This window comes from Polypterus senegalus, chromosome 8 (genome assembly GCF_016835505.1).
Source record: "Polypterus senegalus isolate Bchr_013 chromosome 8, ASM1683550v1, whole genome shotgun sequence".
In the NCBI taxonomy this organism is placed as follows: Eukaryota; Metazoa; Chordata; class Cladistia; order Polypteriformes; family Polypteridae; genus Polypterus; species Polypterus senegalus.
In genome coordinates, this window is record NC_053161.1 from 99,224,431 (window position 1) to 99,244,084 (window position 19,654).

Genomic DNA, 19,654 nt, shown 5'->3' on the forward strand with positions numbered 1-19,654 from the left:
TATCTAGCTAGCTAGCTATTTGATGCAAATTCTACAAATTTGAAAATTAATAAAATCTTAAGGTAATGTTACCAGGGTTCTTGAAACTTGTTGACATGACACTGCATTGCCTTCCAGGAACATGTAAACAATTAAGTATCGCGCTACACAGACAGCGAGTGCAGCTTTTTGTGACGTTTTTGATACAGGAGTATTGATAAGGCTAATAAAAAAAAGTTTACCGCTTTGAAAGAACACATTAAGTCGAGCGACGGATTTAAGATTGGATCCCGCTTTACACCCGATTCTGTGGGAAGTGGCTCCGACACCCTGTGACTATAAATTGGAATCAAAATTAAGGGGTGACGACGGATAACTAGTTTGTTAAACATCATTGTCTGTAACAAATGGACACCAAAGAATATTACTGTAAAATACGAAAAGGTATTTTTTTCCTTCTTGTCTTCTATACTTTTAATTATGGGAGGGGCGAAACCGAAGCGTCTTTCTCCAATGAGAAAGTAGATAAGCGGGTGAGACTGATTGTTGTTGCTATGGGAAACAGAAGCATCCTTTGGAAAGAGCAGTAGCCGCCGCGGCAGCAACAGTAGTAGTAGCAGCAGCAGCAGCAGCCTTTGCCTGTCAGTATCGAGGTGGGGGGCTTTTCTACTTTCTTCTCCTTGCACATCGGAGCCCGAGAGAAGGGCTGGCGTGCGGACTCCATGGGACTTGCGGCAGGAGAACTGCTGCCAAACTAAGCAAATCCACACAATCGAAGGAGACCTGAGGGATAGAAAAACAAAAAGACAAAACTGCCCTCTGAGTAGAAAGCAAGCAGAGTCGAGTGAAGGCAGTATGTGTCTAACAACTAAACAGTTAGTTTAAATAATGAAGAAGCGGTGTAGAATGATATGAGGGGGCAAGGGCTGGAAACTGCGCTGCGCAACCAGGCGACCTGTGCACACAGTACAGAGGATTTCGAACAAGTTTCTCGACGCCGATGGCATAGCCCTTTATAATTTCATATTTTTATGTATTTAATTTGTATTACTTATTTCGTTTTAAATTAACAGCTTGTCATAAGGAGGCGTAATAAGCAACGGAAAAAAAGTGTGGAAAGTTGAGAGACACTTGCATGTTGACTATACCTTTTTGAAGCTTGAGCGATAAAAGGACTTTACAGAGTGATAATGTACTTGCGTTTCTTTCGCAAGAAACATTAAAAAAAACGACAAGGTCAAAAAGTTGGCTTGACCACCTCATATGCGGCTGTGCACCAACAAGTGTATCGGAAGAACCGGTTCTGGTAGGTTAACTGTTTTTAGCGTTTTCAGAATGACAGTTTTATAACCCAGTTTAATGTACCGTTATTGCTATCAGACTGTAGTCAGGAATCTGATGCACTTAAAATATTGAAACGTTTGCATACATTATGTATTATATAGTGCCTTTCATATCTATTATTATAATGCATTTCCTATCTGCTGTATCTGTTTATATATCTATGATGTGTGTCTCTCTATACTTGGAATGTTGAATAATGCAAGTGTTTTATACATGCATTACAGATTGATTTTGTTCTAAACTTTGCAGCACGGCATTTTTAAAAGCCTCTTTAAAAAAAAACTCTCAAAAAATATGACCACACATGATGAAGAAGATTTCTGCTGAAAATATAGTTGACATTTTAAATTAGAAAATGGCTTTTCCTGGGCGATCAAAGCTTGTACGAAAATGTCCCATGGGATTAAAGTAAAACCTTTCCAGGGCTGTGAATACAGAAAGTTTGAAGTTGGCGGATGCCTGGAGCTTGCCAGCAGGGAGAAAATCAGACAAGCAAATAGAATCGCATTGTGCCACTGTGGATCTGTAAAGGACGCTTTCAATGGCAAGGGCAGTTTGTGTTGTCTCTTTTTCTTTTGCCAAGCTGTTTCTATGCGTCGTAGTCTAACAAGTTCTTAACAAAAGAGGGCGATTATAGTGCTCTACTGGTATTACATCATGAGGTAAACCGAAATAAACATGATAAACGTTTTTATATATTTTAGTGCTCTTGCCTGTTAGGAATTCCTTGTTGTCAGTGCTCGGACACACTTATTACATCTAGTGCTTGCTATTTTACTTTGTCTGTAATGTCACAAATAATTAGGCTAACACATGCTGATCATTAATCTAAAGGTTTCCAATGTATTTGCTTTCGAATTGGTTATAAAAGTGTTGCTCACCATTGTAAAAATAATATAATTTTCAGAGGTGTTTTGTCAGATACCATTTTTTATGTATCGAAGTAAGCACTGCAGATCTGGTGTGTACTGAGTTTATTTCAAGCTGCTTTCACTGCATGAGCTGTTATGTAACACTGGGGATTCATACGGGGAATAACAATGCCTATTTATTTTCCCCTCTTTAACACTGAATAAAATAGTGGAGAATTCAAATAATATTCAACCAATCATTCCAGAATTAAGTCAGCATTTTAAGCAATGTTTCCATCGTGTACAGTATAAGTTAACTGTTTTATGTTCTGTTCAATAGGAATGCAAATTACAACTTTGTAAAGTAACGTATGTATCCAAAATCAAATGTTATTAGGGGCTGCTCTATGCAATTTGTACTCTATTTAGTTCAGATATTACTGAATTAATTTTATAACAATGCAAATGTTTTCACTTTCCTTAGGCTATAAAGGTAATTTAAAATGCAGACTAAATTCTTTTTGAAAATGCATGTGAAATGGTGACTTACAAAGAATAATAGAAACCTGTTGTGGATCATTGACTCTAATAATTGATCTTAAGTTATCCAGGTGAGCTGATAAAAACGAACAAAACTGAAAAATGCATTGTGGAAAATTTTCATGACAAATAAAAACAATGAAATGCAAAGTTCAACAAACTAGCTGCAGTATTTACATATTTTTGAATTCATGATACAGTTCATAAATTGCCAATGAGAGTCTGCTAGGTGGTATAGATTTCATTTCTGATATACAGTTTTTCACCACAGTCATATTCTTGAATGCCAATGTGGTCTCTACCAATAATACTAGCTTGCTCTGTGACCATGGGTCAATATTTTGAAAAGTTAGTTAGATATAGATTTTTTTTATTGACCTTAAATACTTTATGCATTAACACTACTAATTAGCTTAAGGATCTTTTAGCAGATGCTAAATTTGTGTAGCTGATCAATGCTCATAAACAGAACCGCAAGTGTTGGGCTGTCCCATTATGTACAAATTTGCTGCTTATTCGTCACCTTTTGTTTTCAGATGTTTTGCAGGAATGTTTTCCCAAATATATTGCTTACTGTATATAGTTAAAAGTGTGCCTCTTTTAAGTATATGTCAAACCAAAGAGCTATCTCAAAATCGATATAAAGTAATGCAGTCCAGCATTTCAGATGTCTGACATTCGTTGCAATATACCTCAAATATTGTACATTTCCCAATATTTTAAGATATATATAATACTGCCTATGCAGTTTAAGATATCTAAAGTGGATTGCAAAATATTTTAAAATCTTTTTATGAAAATGTCTGTCTGTCTAAGTCATTTTGAGATATCTTGAAGCACATTCCGGATATCTTTAGCTGTATTTTACAAATTTCAATATGACGTGTTTTTTTAAAAAATATATTGAAATGTATTTCTGATATCTTGAAATCAAATTTTGAAAAACCTTTAAATACACGATACATTTTTAAGTGGGGGAGAAACCAAATTTAAGGTATCAGGAAATGAGTTTAAGATATTTAAACATTTATTTCGGTTTCTCAAACTTGAGGCAATGTGAAGGTATCTGAAATATATTAAAATGACAGGAAGTCTTATTGAAATTATAAGATATCAGACACTTCAAAATGCACACCATGTTACTTCAAAATATCTCAAATTGCATCTGGAAATTAATGTAAATTCATTTTAACATATTTTAAAATGGATATCAAAATATCTTTGAAAATAGCATTCATTTTCAAATATCTCAAATTGCTAATTCAGTTTGCCATAAAAGTCTGATATTTTCCCTAAAGATCTTTAAAATACTCTAAGGGAAACATGCAGGAAGAAAGAACAGCCTTGAAATAACAGTTCAATTTATTGTATTCTGCTTAGGGTTCTTGGGACTACTAAAAATGCAAGTTTTCAAAAATAAATCATTTTTAAAGAGTGAACTTTAAATATCCTTGCAATGATCAATTTACCACACAGATTTTCAGTAAATATATTTAGATAAAACACATTCAAAGGATATGAATAACCCAGGTATTCGTTAAAAGGGAATTTGTGTGTCGGAATGTAGACCTGGAATGTATGTTCAAAACCTAGTACGTGCTTGTGTTCTTTTCATATAATTCAGAAACATACACACTGATCTGCCTAACAGGAAAAAGCAAGTATAAGGGAGTACAATGAAAGTTGGTAATATAAAGTGAAATAAGTACCTCTCTGAAGTTAATTTTAATCTGTAGTTTTTCATTTCTCAATGTTTATGTATATACTTTGTCAGTTTTAAGGAGCTGTAAAAATCTAAATTTGCAATAGCAAAAAAATATGCTTAGCCATAAATCAATTCAGGTCAGGTGGGTGAGCATGCACTGCTACAGCGCGTTGCCCCACCCACCACATGATGAAACAGCTCAGGATCCCAGTTTGCAACACCCAAGGCAAACACCCGGTCCAGTTCCACCCTCTGGAAATGACCCTCTATCTGCCGTATCCAGATGTTACGTGGACATCCCCTTGGTCTGGTCCAGCTGCTCAGGCAGCTGGATCACCCTCAGGGAATCATCTCACATGGCACTAGTGGCGTAGTTGCTGCTCCCTCACAATGCAGGTAACATGCCTCATGTGGGACTCCTTGAGCAACTGTTCATTTGACACAAAGTCAAACCAGCATTACCCTAGGATTCTCTGAACAGACACAGTACCGAAGGAGTCCAGTCTTCATCTCAGGTCACTGGATAGTGTCCATATAGCAAGACAAGAAGCACCAGGACTCTAAAGACCTTCATCCTTTTGCAAAAATATCGGGAGCGCCACACACCCCTTTCCAGCACCTGATGACTCCATGCTCTCCATGCTCTCTCCATGCTCTCCCAGTCAGTCTACTGACTTCATAGAAATAGTCACCAGAGACATGAATGTGGCTGACAGGATAGGTAAACCTTTCAACACAGTAGACATTCTTACCACAGACAAACACACTGCTGATGGCCGTACCCAAGAGGTTGTTAAAAACCTGGATCTTGGTTTTTATCTAGGACACTCGCAAGCCCAGTCACTCAGAATCCTCACTCAGTCTCTTGACAGCCCCAATCAGAGCCTCCATTAAAGATTACAGCATTATCAGCAAAGTCAAGATCAGTGAATCTCTCTTCAATAACAGATGACCCATAACTGCTGGACCACATGAACCCTGCCCAAAACTAAGTCCATGGAAGCATTGAACAGAACGGGAGCAAGAACACACTCCTGATGAACTCCAGAATCAACTTGGAAAAATGTAGAGGTTCTGCTTCCACTCAGCACAGCACTCACAGTACCAGTGTACAGGTGGTCATGATATCCAGCGACTTCAGGAGAATCCCGCAAAGTCTCAGGATGTCGCACAGGGAAGTTCAATCAACTGAGTCAAATGCTTTATGAAAATCAACAAAGGCTGCAAAGAAACTCTGCTGATATTCATGTTTGCACTTAGAGAGAACCCTCAGTGCCAGGACGTGGTCGATGGTAGACTTCTTAGGCGTACAACCAGACTACCACAAATAAAGCTTATAAATAACAGAAAATTATAATTATACCTAATGAATGTACAGGCTTACATTTTGATGTCTTAGTATACAATCAATTTATTTTCAAAATCTCTCTATTATAAAAAAAAAAAAAAACTTGCAACGAAACAAGACTTTTTCCCAGGGATGAGACATGATCTTTTGAACAGAGAGACAGAGAGACAGACACACTTTCACTTCCCACGAGCCGGACAAATCACGTCATACTTACAACCTTCAGACACAAATCCCATGATACACATGCAGAGCAGGTTAGAGATAATGGAAGTATGAAAATTAAAAAATCTAAAAACATAAGAGTAAAGGTCGTATTAGTGCAAACAAACTGAAAATATTACTAGGGGAAATAACGGAACAGCAAAAAAAGATTGAATATTGAGGTGCTTTACAAGCTTTTAAACGTTTGACTCTCCATACGAAATGCAGATCACACGGCATGTATCAGCAGCAAGCCAACAGATTCTTGAGCAAAGAGGAGGTGAACAAAACACCTGTTACTTGTTTCCCAATGTATCACTGCTTAAGAGGGGTTTCGGAGGACCAGCCACGTCTCCTTGGGGTGTGCTAAGCCCCCCTCTTCACAACGCTGCCTACCGCTGGAAGGGATGAATGGGATAGGTGAGGGAATTACAGTGAGGGCAGCAGCAGCACGCCAGCAGCTGCTCGAGCAAAGAGGAGTTAAAAACAAACATGTATTTGTTTCCCATTGTATCACCATTTAAGCAAAAAAAGTATTTGTTTACCATTGTATCACAGTTTAAGAGGGGTTTCAGGGATGCGGCCGCTGACAGGGGGAGGGGTTGGCGAGTGAAGCGAGCAGGGGGCAAGTATAACAAAAAATTCTTAAATCTGTTCAGTGCAGCATTGTGTGCAAAGCAAGGACCAACCCTAGATCGGGAATCACAGGGCCCACTCACACACATCCACACAAGACCAATTAGGAAATAGTAGTCAGTCTAACACACACATATTTGGAATGTGGATGGAAAACCATAATGGCCAAAGAAGGAAAACTTCATGCAGATGCAAACTTAACACAGACAATGTCTGGCTGTGAGGCTCAAACCCAGGACACTGGACCTACTAGACTGTAGCACTTTGCCACTGTGCTTGCTTTCTAGATCAATGTACGGTGTCATTTAAGAGTGTATGATGATTTCAAGGTGTCTATTGTAAATTACATAGCTCACCATTTGTTGGAGAGCAAAATTAATCCTGTGTACAAATGTTCATAGATACTGCATACTGGTTTAGAACTGCATGTGGGACTTGAAACGATATTCTCTTCTTTTCAGTGTTCTAAACTATTTAGTTTCACTCTGGAACACACAGCTTTCTTTGCATTTGGTTTGTCTTCCTGTAGTTTCTGTTCTCAGTTAAAATATCTCAGGGAGAAAGAATGCCCCACACCATTCCCTGACATATTAATCATTTCATATAATACATTAATTTACACTGTTAATTTTACAAAAAGAAACTCATAAGACACCATAGGTGTGGATAGATATCTTTACATCCTATATATATATATATATATATATATATATATATATATATATATATATATATATATATATATATATATATATATATATATATATATATATATAAACTGTATGCCTGAAGAAAGAAATTCATCCTGGAATTAATTTCGTGTTTATGTGATGTTATTGAATTCTAGTTGCATTTTTTTTCTTTTTCTTCTTTTGCACTGAGCAACTGCTAGGTTTTTAGTAATGACTGTTGTTTTTAAAGGTTTGATAAACACATGGGTCTCATGGTGGCACAGCGATAACTATGCTACCTTTCAACAAGGAGGCCAGGTATTACATCCAGATACATCCATGCTCTTCCCTTATCTTAATGGGTTTCCTCCAGGTGCTCTGGTTTCCTCCTACACTGTATAGTCAAAAGACATGCAGGTTACATGAATTGATATTAAATTGGCCGGTATGTATGTGTGTGTGTTTGTGTATTTAGCCTGTGATGGACTGGTGCCCTGTCCAGGGGTTGTTCTTACTTTGTGCTCAATGTTTGCTGGGATAGGCTTCAACTGCCCCACAACCCTGCTCAGGATAAGCAGACTTAGGAAATAGATGGATGATAAACACATGAAATGCACATATCCTTCCCATATGAGATGATATCATGAACTATCAAACCAATTGTCTATCACCAAAAATTAGGATTTGTATGCTCAAAGAATTTAAAACTGTGCACATAGCTGGAAGTTCAATTAATACATGATTCTAGTTCAAGTTCAATTGTATCGTCATATGTAAACAGTACAGGGTTACTTGCCTGACTCGTACAAATTAGTGGCAGTAATACTACTAAGAACAGATGAACAGAACCTAAAGCATTAAACAGAAGTACACATTAGGTTAACACATGTAGTTGTCAATACAAACAGCTGTTGAGTAGCCTTAAACAGTGGAGTTAACAAATGGCTAAAGTTTTAACAATATCGTTTTCCTTTATGTCTGTGTCCTGTTCCATTAATATCTTGAGCCAACATAACGCCATTCATTAGTGCTGTGTAATCCTGTGCCAAGCAGTTGCCATGCTGAGGTGTGCAACCAGTGAGGATGGACAACACTGTGTAACTGTAGAAGTTGGTAGCATAGGAGGAAACATCCAGGGTCTTCTGTTTTGCCTAATGCAGTAATACAATTGGTGAGTCTTCTTGATAAGGCTTTGATGTATTGTGCCCACTTTAGGTCATTTGTGATATTAACTTCAAGATGTTAAACTTTGTCACATTCCTACTACTATAAATGTGACTGTGATTTGCCCTCTAAATTCTGAAGTCTATGAGCAGCTCTTTGGTTTGATTGACCTTAAGAAAGAGAAGTTTTGGATGGCATGTCTGTGTCAGAAGGCAAATCTGATTTCTATAAGCTGGCTCATTAGTGTTGGTAGGTAGTTCTGTGATGGTTGTTTCACCAGAAAAAGTAATAATGTAGTTGAAACATTGTCCAAGTAATTGTAGTTGAGCAAGGTGTAAAGTTGGTAGCTCAGCACACTACTCTATGGGGTGCCTGTGTTGAGGATCAATATGGAGAAATGATGCTGTCAAACTGTACATGCTGGTGCCTTCCAGTTAACAAATTCAGTGTCTCGTTGCAAAAGGTGGAACTGAGTCCTTAGCTGAGGTGTTTAATGATATAACAATGTTAAATGCTAAACTGTAGTATAGTGACAGTACTCTGGCACAGCAGTTTTTATTACTAAGACCATATGCATTGTAAAAGATATTTTATTCTCTGTAGAACAATTGTGGAGATAAGCGAGCTTTCACAAGCATCATGACCTGACTCTTTACAAAACCTGTAATTACATGATATACACATTATTTGCGGATAATTATTGGGTAGGTAATATTTTCATGATAGACTGTGTCCTTTGTGACCCTGTATAAGAATGACCTTGTTTAGAAATAGAATAGATGAATAAATCCATTTTGAGTGCCATGGAACATAGTTGCTGCATAATAGATATGTTTTAATTTTAAACAAAATCTGTTCATCCTTCAAAAACGAGATGATATATGATTCAACAATTAAAACTTTGCACTTCTAACATTTAGTTTGGCAGCTTTGAGTTAAATGTCCTTTATTGTTAAATCAGCTGTGTGATCAATAGCTGTGTAATTTATTTTCATAGTCTATTTACTACCCTAGTTTTCAAGTAGGCTAAAATGTGTTCCTTTTCATTGTATTCACAACCAGAATGATTGCTGATAAACGTTTCACTGAAATTTTCCGAAATACACAAATTAATTTCTGGCAACTGTATTATGTACACTTTATTAGGTACAGCTATTCAACTGCTTTTTAACAGAACTACCAAATTAGCCAATCACATGGCAGCAACTCAACGCATTTAGGCATGTAGGCTTTGTCAAGACAACCTGCTGAAGTTCAGACTGAGCATCAGATTGGGGAAGAAAGGTGATTAAAGTGACTTTGAATGTGGCATGGTTGTTGGTGCCAGATGGGCTGGTCTGAGTATTTCAGAAATTGCTAATCTACTGGGTTTACAGTGAATGGTCCGAAAGAAGGAAAATATCCAGTGTAGTGTCAGTTCTCTGGGTGAAAATGCCTTGTTGATGCCAGAGATCAGAGCAGAATGACCAGACTGGTTTGACCTAATAAAAAGGCAACAGTAACTGAAATAACCACTCTTTACAATTGAGGTATGCAGAATAGCATCTCTGAACACACAACATGTTGAACCTTGAAGCAGATGGACTACAGCAGCAGGAGACCACACCGGGCCCCACTCCTGTGAGCTGAGAACAGGTAACTCTGGTTACAGTTTGCATGGGCTCAACAAAATTGGACAAAAGAAAATTGGAAAAACGCTACCTGGTCTGATGAGTCTCAACATTCAGATGGTAGGGTCAGAATTTGGTGTCTACAACATGAAAGCATGGATCCGTCCTACCTAGCATTAATGGTTCAGGCTGGTGGTGGTGGTGCAATGGTGTGGGGGATATTTACTTGGCATACTTTGGGCCCCTTAGTAGTAACTGAGCATCTTTTAAATGCCACAGTCTACCTGAGTATTGCTGCCGACCATGTCCATCACTTTATGGCTACAGTGTACCCATCTTCTGATGGCTACTTCCAGCAGTACACCGCACCATGTCACAGTTTAGATCATCTCAAACTGGTTTCTTTAACATGACAATGAGTTCACTGTACTCGGCCTCCACAGTCAACAGATTTCAAACCAATAGAGCACCTTTGGGGTGTGGTGGAATGGAAGATTCACATCACAGATTTGCAGCTGACAATTCTGCAGCTACTGCATAATGCTATCATATTAATATGGACCAATATCCCTGAGCAATTTTTCCAGCACCTTTCTGAATCTATGCCCTGAGGAATTACTGCATTTCTGAAGGCAAAAGGAAGTCCAACCTGATACTAGCAAGGTGTACCTAATAAAGAGGCCAGTGAGTATATAAAAGGATTTTTGTGTGTGCATGAAGTTTGCCCTGGGAAAGACTGATGAACAAACCCCTTTGAATTTGTTTCACCGTGAGGCCAACAAAATCATGGGAATGATTGAAGTCAATAGAGAAGGAGGAACTGAACTAGTTTTGACTGGACTATAATGGTGCAATGGTGTTTCAAGTGTCTGTGAAGGCTACAAAAGTATCTTCCAACTATGATGGACTGATTATTGTGGCCAGTGTGATCTGAGCTGTGTGGTGGCAGTGCTAATGATTGCCAACACCATGTCTCAAACAATACAAGACATTAAACACACAGAATGGTAACCACAACAAAAACAACAAATTGCCATAAACTAGTAATAAGTTAAAAAAAAAATGACCTTTATACTCAGAGAGTTCCAAACTTAGCGCACACAATAGCTGTGCAATGAAGTGACTCTGGGTGCAGCTAGAATATTTTTTTTTTTGCAAACTATCTTTGCAGATTCTTTGCACTTTTTCTTCACTACTTATCGGTAGAAATGCCTTATAATCAGTGAAATATCTTTGACTATTATCATTATTTTGCAGGTTTGCATGTGTTTTCTTTCTCAAGGAAGGGAAGTGCTCCTTTATGATAAGTTTTGCATCATAGCTCCAGCACATGGCTGAATTTGCAGCACATAAGGATCAGTGTTATGATCGGCTAACATACCCCTCAAATGAAAATAATGCTTTTTTTTATACGCATATGGTGTGGAAGGCTGGAGGATCGGGTTGTGACATCTGCTGATACAGATTGCCAACAAGCTAACAGTAAGCATATGTGTAAGTATTTCGCATGGCTGCTACAGCTCTGTGATGTCATTTTGGCCTTCAAAGGATCATGGGGCTTTAGGAAAAAAAATGTTTGTCTAAGCTGGCTGCATGGTTAATTTTCATGAAAATATTCTGTGAACGAGGTCAACAGTGCATACAGCATATTTGCTATGAAAAACCCTTTGGTGAATTTCTCCAAAGAAAACTACAAATATTAGTTCAGGTGATGAACAGATGTAATCCCAGGGTTTAATTTGTCAGAAATCCATTTGCTTCAGTGTACTATTCTACAAAGTGGGCACTTAAACTAGTGCAGAAATGCCAAAAAGTGCAAAGTTGTATGGGAAAGATTTGCTCAGTGACCTTTTGAAGGTCTCATAAAATTTGATTCCATCAGAGTGTCAGGTTATTACACATTTGTGCAATAATATACAGCCTAATTATTGATGTCAGACATACGAGCATTAAGACAGAGAACAATTAAATGACCAAAAATAAAAAGACATCAATAAAACAATGACAGTGAAAGACTTCTACACTTTGAAACCTCACTGATATGCAGTACCTCTTTGTCAAAATCTCATTGTTTAAGGCTAAATAACACATGTCAATCAAAGAAAAAAACGTGAAATACTTGACTTGCACTTTTTGTCTTCTGAAGTAATTTTCTGTTTAGGAGAGATTCCTTAGAAAGAAATGCATACATGTTATTCTTCATTCACTTACATTTTTGACTATTTTTCAGTCGTAATCCAACCATTTTCCTAATATGCTTGTTTGATTATAGACTTGTATAGAGCTGAAGTATAATAATGTAGCAGCACAAGCTACAGGCCAGGACCCCATGCTGGATGGAACTCCCATTCATCACAGTGCACGTTCACACAAACAGACTGGGCCAATTGAGGCTTTTCAATTACCTGGTCAAGGATATTTTCAGGAAAAGAAGGACTCCTAAACTTTGGTTTATTTTGTGCAAGCTGCACAGACAATTAAAACCAGATTCTATGAGAAAATGATACTAAGCACTGTGTCACAATGCAACTTATTTTTCTTACATGAAAAGTAAACAGCAAATATGATAAGCCACTTTGATATAAAAATGTGCAGATTCAAAAATGTTCAGTGACTGTAATTGTTTTTAAGTTACACATAAGCACAGTAATGCCTTGCATCTCTTATGATTTACATATTCATAATATTTATGTTAAAAAACCTCTATATGCAATCTTGATATAGAGATGTACCTAGACCTGTATCATGTGGCATAATTTGGATTTTATTTCAGTTTGTTAGGAGCTTCAGGTTTATGGAACTAGAACGTTTGCTAGGCTTTCTTGGTTTTTCTGTGTCATTAAAATTGCAGCAATAGTGCTAGAACACTTCTAAATTATGCTGTTGTTTAAATTACAGCAATCTTTGTAAAATGTATGGAAATAAATTGAGTGAGTAAGACATATGTTTGACCCTGGAAATGTCATTTAGAGTTTTGTGACAGCCATTGTCTCATTATGAAGAAGAAATTATGGAAGGAACATTTTGAAATTAATTGAGCGGGAAGCAGAATGACAGTGAGGAAAGCAATTAGATCAATAGAAATATGCATCAGAATTTTGGAAAAGTGCATCAGAGCATTGTGCAAGCAAATAAGCTAAGCCTTTAGAGTTATACTGTATACAACAATTGTGAAGTATTTATCTTAAATGAAATTTAATTAGACCAATTAACTATGTATTTGCATGAAAAATAAATATGATAAATTAAGTGCATAAATTACAATTGAAGAGCAACAAATAAGAACCATAACCATGGTAAAAAAACACAAAGGTAAATAATCATAATACGCTATATTCATGCAGTACATTACCTGTTTGATGGGCTTAGCTGGCTGCACTAACACACTGCACTAAGAGTGCTTCCTTTGCTCAGAAAGCCATGATCTTTATTATTTACTGCTAAGTGCTTTTCTTTGAGTGACATGTTTAAGCATTCCTGGAGATCCTCAACTGAGCATTGTATAGTATCTTTTGTCCAAAGCATCATGGTTGACAGCATAAATTGGCCTATTCCTTCCTGTTAGACTTTGCAGAGTCGTCAGCCTGAAAGTGAAGCATATAATATTCCCCTAGGACTTCAGATTCCAGGAGACCTATCAGCTAGACTGACTGACCATTGTTATATAGATACGATAAGGCTGCTAAGGGTCAGCATGAATCAGAACACCTCTAGATTGACAGAAGGTATCACATGAGTCCAAATTGAGAAAAGGAGGATAACTGTGCCCTTTTAAGTCTTATAACTGCTAGGGGGATTTTAGCTTCCCCCTGGCCCCTTAGACGGAAAGGAGGCTGTCTCAAACTGGTTAAACTTACACAGTGTTTTGGCTGCCATACTGAGAACTGTAAGCAAGTCCATGTTTTGTGATCCTTTCAAGCCTATGGAAAACTCAGGGTTGCATTGCTTACATGGGCTACTTGAAAGAAAGTGGTTCTTAGCCATTCCAGATCAGCTCTGACCATGCAAGTGATGCTGAGCTTAGCCATAAGTTCTTTGAGCTTAGAGATTTGCTGGGCCAAAGGTTCATTGAGTGTGTGTGTGTAAAAGAGAGAGAGAGAGAGAGTTAACATAAGAATGGGGATTATTTTGACAGTGAACAAGTTAGTGTACCGCCTCACAGAAAAGAAAGGCAACAGTATTGTCATTTTCTTTGTTTATTGTATACTTCTGCATTTTACAAAAAACATGTAGCATATAAATACAGGCAAGTATGTGTATATAGCATTACCAGTCCCCCGCAGCTCCACCCACATAGTAGTGAAACAGGACAAAATTTAAAAATCAATTCAAATTTTTTTAAAAAATGTAATCATTTGTATTGAGATTAATTTATATTCATAGCTTTCGTATCCAAGGGCCTCTTGATATACAATATTTTTGTTTTTGTTATCAGGGGCAAGAATGTAGCTATGATCTCTTTACCAAAAATGTAAAAAGTTGGCAAGGAATCTCTGGCCAATTGGAAGGTAAGTACGCTCCAACGTCAAACATTGCCACTGTATCTGATCGTGTTCAGCTCTGATGGGAGAGCATCCCCCATGTGGGGAGAAGAGCATGTGACCATGATATCTCTGCCAATGAGCAGGTGCCCTCTAAAACACAAGTAGCTCTTATCTCTCTATCAAAAATGTCAAACATTACTTTTTAACAATCTCTATATGATAATGTCTGCTGAACAAACAGGTATCACTAGCTAAGCGAAAGCAAGTATGCTCCAACATGTGGTGAGAGATAGAGCAACTCGAACAGCGGCTGGCACATGAGTGAGGATGGCCCCGCCTAACTCTCTACTCCTGAGGTACCGCCTCCCCCACTCCTCGGCCTGCAGCCTGTCTCTCTGATCGTGCAAATAAATCGCTGCAGCAACCGAACTATAATGCTTAGTGTGATGAGAGAAGTAGCAAAATCAACCGGGATGTTCAAGCAAATTATAGAAAAAAAAACCGATCTAAATCCATCAAGTATTTCTCTCATGAAAAGCGGACAGACATACGGAAACATAGATGTTGGATTTTATGTATATACTGTATATAAAGATATAGTATATATGTGAAGTATGTGATGATAATTTATCTAAACATTTTACTGTATTTAAGACATTTTAGTGAGAGATTAACTGCATTAGGATTTAGAAGTGCAAAGGAAATGTCTTTGTCGACCAGAGATGAGGTAGGTCCTCAGCAGGTTGTGTTATTTTGGCATGAGGTGAAGGACTCAGTATTGACCAAGCCAAGACTATGAAATGTTACATAGTTGCTGTTTTTATCCAATAGTTTTTAAGTCTCATTTTGCAAAGATGTCATCTTTTATAAGCCCTTCACCTCTGATGAAAAATTGGTGAACAAGACTTTTATACCATTATGGTGAACACCAGTAAGCCACACAAATAGTCTTTTTCACAAAATAAATGCACTTCTACTGAAATGCCTGCACAGATAAATTTTATTGCAGCATTTCAAGTTAAAACTAAGAGGTGTTTTTCAAACACATGTTAGAAAAGGAATATTGAGGCTACAAGATCTACAAGGAGTTGTGAGCTGGTGCTGCTGAAGATAGGAATGTAGACATTAAACGCTACCATAGTATTTATGTGAGTCTTTAGAACAGCAGCACGTAGTACAAGCTATGAAGTCAGTTATGTCATTAAAAATAAAGAAACATCAAAAAAAGATGCAACATTAGTTCTGGTTTTGGCTCAACCCCACTGTGACCTGCAATCAATAAGTCATGACCTCAACAATGCACTGCAGTAGAAGCAGCAGGAGACACAAACTGTAGAGGAGGAATAGGACTCTCAGAAGAAGATGGTTCTGAATGCTAGGTGTATTTTTTAGTGTCTGTAAAAGAATAAGGACACCAGTGCTAAAACACAAGATAGTGGGCTTTCTGATGATATGCCTGCTTTGACATTCTTTATACAATGTCTGTTCAAAAAATAAACACTCAAACATCTTACTTGTTTAAGTACCTTGAGTTTGGCAGAGAAATAGAATGGAGTTTGTAATAACTACAATATATTAATGGCATTATGTTTATCTAGACAAATACTAGATGACATGCAGCAATACAGTGTGGGGACCCTATTGTAGCATTCCTAAACTCAAAGTGATGCCAAGAGCAGCCAAAGTTTTAAAAGAAATAGCTTTTATTAATACACTAGCTGACTAACCTGAGAAATTACCAAAGTGAGAAAGCGGAAAGGTGGAATAGTAAAAGCTTATGACATATCTAGTCTCTCTATGTGTATAAATAGACATTGGACAAGTTATATGTATATATCTATATATATAAAAGTCAATGTATGTATGTATGTTCCAGCATCACGTCCGAACGGATGTAGCGATTTTCGTGAAACTTGGTACACATGTTTTTCAGTGGTGAACTAAAAATACTGAAGGGTTAAATCATCCCTAACCCACCCCCTTCTGGGTAGGGTGGGGGTGATCTTACGGTCTTGTATGCATGTTATCATCCAGTTGACACTCAGAACGACCACTAGAGGGTGACCTATAGGTGACTGCCAACATTCTTTATGTTTGAGCACCACCGCAACCCTGTTGCTTTTGAAATTAAATAGAGTTCTACACAAGTTTGTGTCTCCCTCCGGCTTGGAAGTGACACGTAGAGTCGGCGAGAGGGCTCCAGCTTTGAGGATACGCAAGCGAGGCCAGCACACCAGCAAAACGAGACCTCCTAAGAAAGACAGTCGCTTAGCTGCTAATGCACAAACGATGCGAGCACATTGGCAACACGAATCCTCATAGCAGACAGATGCCCAGAGTAGTTCTGACGATTTCAATTCATTCTAGGATCCCCTTAGTTATATATTACCAAACTTTTTTATTCCTAAGTTTGACGCATTTAATATGTAACTATTATTAGAATTAGAGAGTGTCTTCGTATTTGATATTCTTGGCTTTTCCTTTTGGTACAAAGAAACAGATTTCCTCAAATAACTAGAGACAACATAGCCCCCATGAGGTCGCTTGGGACTATGACAAAAATTAGTAAGAAAAGTGCTTGATTAAAGAAAAATTTTAAAGAAAAAGATAAATATAATGGACAGGAATTTAACCCAAGATTTTCTGTTCAGAATGTGTGATCCTGATTTTTTATGAGATTTAGTTCATCAGTAGGGTTTTGGCAACTCAACTGTTGAAATATAAATAGTAGTTTAATTTTTTATACTTACTCTAAACTTGACAGCTCATGAAAAGCTGTAAGAATTGGTAATGACTGTTATGTTATTTTTTTTTGGGAAACAGTGTAGGATTTAAAAAAAAACACATAGTAAGATGAAACTGTCTTCATTTTGTTGATTATCATCTGCCCTGGCTTCTCTACCAACTCTGCTTGCCTGGCAATGGCCCTCTTCCGTACAGGTTATGGCTCATCAGACTTCAGGGTAAAAGTGTTTATTAAGTTTATTTTATGTAGCTGTGTACTTTGTCTTTATAATTCTCAGATTTAATGTATTTTCTTAGCTTTTGTTTTGGGTAGCCAGTAACTTAACAGTTTCCCTCACAGCTGGTGGTTCTGGTGCTCTCAGACAAGAGGCCTAACCACTGTGCCACCAATGTTTTGTATTTAACAGCTTTAAAAGTCATAATAATTTAGCAGTAATATATCATTGCACCTTTAAGGACATTCAAGTTAGAAAGACAGAAAATGCATAAATATTCTACAATTAATGCATTAGAATAAAACTAAAACATTCCAATGAAAACATTAAAGTAGACAGAGAGACGAGTAGTGTTTTGAGCTTTTTTATTTACATTTTTAACACCTTCTATACTAGTGTTGTAATGATGAGAAGAACCATTTAAGGAACACATCAATAAGATAATAAGAATGATGACATAATGAGAAAAACACAAGCGAACAAGATGGGTTTTAATCCAAAAGAACATCCATTTAATAAAAAGTGACCAGAAGATCGAGTGCTTTGTAACTGAGAAGATTGTTATAGTTAACTTAATGTATTTGGAGCCAGCAGAGTTTATAAAGGATAGGTGTAATGTGGTCTTACGGCTTAGTAAGTCTACATAAGAAACATTTGCAGAAGAATTCCAGACACTTTGTACTGTATATAAAAGTTTAACAATAATATAAGACAAAAAAAGCATTACAATAATATAATCTTGTGATTATAAGTGCATGAAATCAGTAGTATTCAACTTTTCAGTAGCCTGAATACGCTAGAATCAAGAAATGTTTGGTAGGTAGTAATTGAAATGTTCAGAGAACAACTTCTGTTAAAAGTAACAGCAAAAGCAGGGTATTAACCTGATGGCCTAATGGAGTACAGCATCCCATAGGGAAGATACGGAGGCTGCCATTTTTTATTATCTTGGATTTTAAGCTCTTAGGAAGATTTTTAAATTTATTACAATTAAGCTTTAAGAGATGATATGTAATCCAAATCATGGAGACAGCTGACTGAAGAGGACAGAGAGGATGTTTCAAACAGCCAAGGGATATAAACCTGTAAATCACTATAACAAAAATAGAAAAAAATTAAAATGTCAATTATGGGTGAAAAAATAAATGAGCACTCTCATTCAGAGGTGTTCCAATAATTGTGTGTGAAATATGGTGTCAAAAGATTCATTGAGACCAAGAATTATTGAACAAATTAATTTAATTCACAATTAATTTCAATTTTTAATAACATTTTAATCAAATAAATTATCATCATCATTTTCATTTCGATTTTCTTGGTGGGGATTGCAGTAGTAAAACACTAAGCTGAGCTGACTACGTTCCTGATCAGGAATAACATCTTCCAGCCATTCCTGGGGAATATGCAGACACTCCCAGTATAATCAAGAGATATAATCCTTCAGATATGTCCTGGGTCTTCTCCTAATTGGACATGCTTTGTAAACATTCATAAATTAAATAACATTTTTGACTTTCAGATGGGCTGCATGGTAGCATAGCCGGTAGAACATCTGCCTTATGCCTAGAGTTTCCTGTTTAGAATCCTACATTTTGAGGTTTTCTGTGTGGAGTATATACATTTTTCCCATTCCTACATGGATTTCTAATCTAGGTACCTAAGATGTTGAATGGCAATTCGAAACTGGCCTTTATATCAGTCTAAACATGGACTGGCACACTCTGCAGAACTCTCCAAACCCCTCACATCCTGAATTGGATTAAGTGTGTCTGAAAGTATTCTTTCACGTTAATTTGCTTATTTGAAAAAATTATCAGCAAAAAGTGGGCCATTAGACATATTTATTTACCAAAGGTACACGTTTGAGTGAAATATTTGGAATGAAAATCAGATTGTAAAGTTTCAAAAATATTTATTAGAATTTCAGTGAATCTGGTTGGGAAGCAGCAATGTTTTGGCAACGAAGAACATATTCTAAATCTGGAAATATTGAGATTAATACTAAAAGTCTTCATTAGAGTGGTAACAATAGTTTTAACAAAAACCCTGAGTATACCTTTAGAAAAAGATGAATTATCAATAGTAATGAATGAAGGGAGAAGATTAACAACAGTGGGAATAGGGCCATTTGGGCAAGCTAATGAATTAGACTACATTT

The 19,654-nt window shown here is 37.0% G+C and overlaps 1 protein-coding gene across 3 annotated transcripts in view; it reads left to right on the forward strand.

Moving 5' to 3' along the window:
- Positions 1-545: 545 nt before the first annotated feature.
- The window catches only part of grm3 (glutamate receptor, metabotropic 3), a 267,812-nt gene continuing 248,703 nt past the window's right edge, over positions 546-19,654 (forward strand). For all 3 annotated transcript variants that reach the window (XM_039761475.1, XM_039761473.1, XM_039761476.1), the window contains exon 1: positions 546-1,285. The gene's annotated coding sequence lies outside the window, so the exon portion shown is untranslated. The remainder of the gene's footprint in view (positions 1,286-19,654) is intronic.